Source organism: Sciurus vulgaris (genome assembly GCF_902686455.1).
Source record: "Sciurus vulgaris genome assembly, chromosome: 13".
In the NCBI taxonomy this organism is placed as follows: Eukaryota; Metazoa; Chordata; class Mammalia; order Rodentia; family Sciuridae; genus Sciurus; species Sciurus vulgaris.
This window is the reverse complement of record NC_136474.1, coordinates 59,242,577-59,247,287: the sequence shown is the minus strand read 5'-3', so window position 1 is coordinate 59,247,287 and position 4,711 is coordinate 59,242,577. Positions and strand designations below refer to the sequence as shown.

Below are 4,711 nucleotides of genomic sequence, written 5' to 3'. Positions count from 1 at the left end.
TCATAGGTGATGGGTGGAATCTTTCCCTGTGGCCTTGCTTCATTGATAGATAGGAGAACTGTTGATTTTTCAGGATGGAGTGGCGACTTCTAAGTCCTACATGCTGGCATCCCCCCTGTGCCTTTCAGGCATTGGAGTGGTGACAGATTTCTGTAACTGGCAAGCCTTAGGAAGCACACCCTCCTGAGGGTTTCCTCTGACGGTGCTCACACTTTGTCAATAGTGTCTTTAGTAGACTTTCCTCGGCCAATCTCACTTGAGCATTCCAGTTGTTTCTCGACAGGAGTCCACTGGTGAAAACCCTGTCCTTTCTGCCTTTCATCTTCCACTTCCTGCAGGATCATCATGATCATCCTGTTTGGCTCGGTGCTTGAGGAAACATGTAAACGATTAATTAACTAGCTACTTGAGGATGATCTTTAGTACATACATCCTTATAAAGTAGATTAAGTAATGTGTTAAGAAGTACACTGAAGGGCGAATGATCTCGCTGATTAGTGGATGATAATACATAATGGGGGGTGGGAGGGAGGCAAGAATGGAGGAAGGAGGAACTGTATAGCGGGAAAAGAGGGGGGGAGGGGGGAAGGAAAAAAATAACAGAATGAATCAAACACCATTGCCCTATGTAAATGTATGATTACACAAATGGTACACCTGTACAACCGGAGAAATGTACTTCAAGTACAACCAGAGAAACAAGTTGTACCCCATTTGTTTACAATTAAAAAAAAAAAAAAAAAGAAGAAGTACACTGATTGGAGTCACAAGTTTGACTATTGATCTGCTTATTACCAACTGTGTGTCTCTGGGCAAGGTCCTTAACTAGATGCAAATCACAGTTGCCACGAAAAAGAAAAATAATTTCTCTCTTTAAGTGATAAATATGAGGACACGGAAGTGTTACTCTGAAGTATGATAGTGTTCAAAAATTATTGGTAGCACAACTATTGTTAATTATTTCATATTCTTTTGATTAATTCAATTTTCTATAACTCACTTCTCCCAATGAATCTAAGGCTGATAAAACAAAATTACAATGACATATTAATATAATGTGATTGCTCTAGAAAATAAGGACCAAAGGCTAACATTAATTGCTAAAATTAAGCTTAATGTCTGATGTAAAAGATAACTACATAGTTTTCATTAACTAATGCATGATTTACACTGATTTCTGGGGATAAGAAATTATTCTCTTTTCACTCCTAACACTCAGCTTCTTCAAACCTTCCTCTCTCGTATCTCCTTCCCCCACACCAATTTCTTACATAGAATTTGCATGAGACCATTAAGTGATAACATGGACCACACTTTTTAAAATTTAGTGGTACACTTTATGTGCCACTAAATGTACCATCTGATGGATTTGAAAGAGTAATGGAACACAGTAAATGACTGTAATGGAGTAAGGCAATAATGTCTGCAGGTAACCTGGTGTTGGCTTCATCTGATTCAGGAAAAGAATTGAAGGCGTGTTGAGAAAGCATTGATGTTTTACATCTTTAAAATAACTAATATTTGGAGAGTGGGACGTCCGGCTTCTGAGCGGGAAACTCTTTGCACTAGCGACGAAAAAACGAATTAAAAATGGGTGATGTTGAGAAAGGCAAGAAGATCTTTGTTCAGAAGTGTGCCCAGTGCCACACTGTGGAAAAGGAAGGCAAACACAAGACTGGGCCAAATCTCCATGGACTGGTGGGCGGAAGACAGGTCAGGCTGCTGGATTCTCTTACACAGATGCCAATGAGAACAAAGGCATCATCTGGGGAGAGGATACACTGATGGAGTATTTGGAGAATCCCAAAAGTACATCCCTGGAACAAAATGATGTTCGCTGGCATTAAGAATAGCTTACCTCAAAAAAGCTACTAATGAGTAATAGCTACTGCCTATTTATTACCAAACAAATGTCTCATGGCTTTTTTTATGTGCAACCATAATTTAAGTGATGTGATGCACCAGAATTCAGATCATGAATGACTGACAAAATTATTTTTGTTGGACAGTCCTGATATAAGTAAAATTGACTTGCAGTTAATATTTTGGTTATACTCCCACTTCAGTAAATTCTATCACTTTCCCTTTTAAGTTATGGTTTGGACTTAATTAGTAATTATTCAGTATTTAAAAAATGGTGAATGACATCTCAAAACTGGTTTATGTTTAGGTTTATATAACTAATTATGTGAATGTTAAACATGGGGGAAATCCCTTCACTCTCAGAACAAGCATGATTCACATGTGATTCAATTTGTGTTTGTTAGCCTATTAAAGGCAATGGTTGAAGATAAGGAAGCAGTGTCTATATTTTTGTTGACCATGCCAATTTAATTAGAATTCCCTGTGTCTCAAATGCTGTCTTTTCCTTATGGAAAGGCATTTTAGTGTGACTTATGTATAATATTAAATAAAGAACATTAAAAAAAAAAAGAAACCTAATATTGGTCTTTCTTCTACCTATTTTATTTAACTTATTTTGTTTATTTATTTATTTTTTATGTGGTGCTGAGGAATGAACCCAGTGTCTCACACATATGATGCAAGAGCTTTACCACTGAGCAGCAACACCAGTCCCTACTTATTTATTTTTAATTGATGCCTTATAGTTATATATAAAATTGGAATGCATTGTGGTGACCAGTAGAGAGGAAGGTGGGGAAAACAGGAAGGGAAGAAGTGAGGGAAGGGGTAAGAATAGGCACTGAAATGGAGTAGTAAACTGTTTTTATGAATTTTTTTTTTAGAATATTTTATTTGTTCTTTTAAGATATGTGTTTTATGCATTTAGGAATATGTCAAAATAAATTCCACTATGATGTATAAAGCACTAAAGATTAAAAAATTTAAAAATTACTGATATTATGTATAATGTATCTTTTTGGCAAAATTTTATTACAAATGTCCAGAAAGAATTTGAGGTTGTGTTTTCTGATGGAGTGTTGGATGTAGGTATTCTGTGGATTGAGGACAGACCCATGAGTTTTATGACAAGTAGAAGTTATGGATTTGAAATCTTATGATGAAACTCGAGGGTCACTTTTCTGTATAAATGACCACTAATTATTCACAAAGAGTGACAACAGGGATATCTGTGGAAACGTTTCGTATGTAGGATCATTTGATATTTACTTTAGGAAGTGAAATAGTAATTCCTACACATAAATAGGGTTAAGGTTGTCCCAAATTCTACACCATTTAATGAAGGGGCAAAATGGTCTGATTTTGAAACGTTCTAAATAATGTCACTATAGAGAAATATCGGTAATATTCTTTTGGGAATTCTTACTTTCTCACTGTTTATCAACATGAATTGTTTACAAAATAAAAATTAACCAGACATGGTGGCCCACATCCATAATCCCAGTGACTCAGGAGTTTGAGGCAGAAGGATTGCAAGTTCAAGACCAGCCTCAGCAACTTAGGTCCTAAGCAACTTAGCAAGATTTGGTCCCAAAATTTATAAATAAATAGGACTAGGGATTTGGTTCTGGGGTTAAATGCCCTGGGTTCAAGTTCCAGTACCAGAACAAAACAAAACACCAAAATGAAAATTAATTTGTCATAAGAAGTAATTTGGCATAAACAAATTGAATTTTGGAGAATGTCTGCTCAAGACAATACTTCTTGATTAAAAAGTTGTATCACATCACTCTTTCAGTTGTAACTAGATACCAATTCTAATTATTTTCCCATGAACTTTCTGATTCATCTTAAAAAGACTTTATTATCAATAATAGGAGAATTCAGCTTGTTATCTATGACAGGAAACCTAAAAGTGGCTTTAGATAATTATGATGTAAGTTTAAATGTGGGTACAGAACACTATTGTTAACTCTAATTCCTGAAATGTTCTATCACTGTCAGGAGATACACTCTAAGAGTAGCATGCACAGGTCTTAACTAATTTCATATAACAAAGGTGGGCATCTCCAAGAATCTAGGGCAGAAGTGTAGCAGAAACTCATATAAGACCGGAATAAGACTGGGCAAGATTATTTCAATACTAACCACATTATCATAAATAAGAACACTACTGGGCTAGAAATGTGGCTTAGTGGTTTAGGATGCCCTACCTCAGAGGTGCCTGAATTTCTTGCCATGTGGTCCCTTCAGTTTTCAAAGCTGCACATAGAGAATATCTCTTGGTGCCAAATCCCTCATATATTTCAAAGCTCTAACTCCAGGAAGAGACAAGTCCATAATCCAATGGCTCACCCAATTATGGTCAACTTATCCTGGGTATCTCTCTTTTAAAGTTAATTATGTCAGCTGGGCATGGTGGTACACATCTGCAATTCCAGAGGCTCAGGAGGCTGACGCAGGAGGATCATGAGTTCAAAGCCAGCCTCAGCAAAAAGCAAGGCACTAAGTAACTCAGTGAGACCCTGTCTCTAAATAAAATGCAAAATAGGGCTGGAGATGTGGCTTAGTGGTTAAGCGCCCCTGAGTTCTATCCCCAGTACCAATAATAATAATAATAATAATAATAATAATAATAAAAATAAGGTTAATTACATCATATAACAAACTAATAACAGAAATAAAACTTGTCATCTTCAAAGCATTGAGGAGTATGAGGGCATACACAAGGATGGAGGGTCCTTGGGAATCTTAGAATTCTGCTTTCCACAATAGGGAATGGCAATTGTCAGTTCTAATTAATAAAGAGCAACTTAGCAAGAATTAAGTTTCCAGTAAATAAACTTTT

At 36.2% G+C, this 4,711-nt stretch overlaps 1 pseudogene across 1 annotated transcript; it reads left to right on the top strand.

The window, feature by feature from the left end:
- The first annotated feature begins 1,535 nt into the window (after positions 1-1,535).
- Positions 1,536-1,882, top strand: LOC306642563 (cytochrome c, somatic-like; annotated as a pseudogene). The gene has a single exon. The product of its transcript is annotated as a cytochrome c, somatic-like (transcript).
- Positions 1,883-4,711: the final 2,829 nt, after the last annotated feature.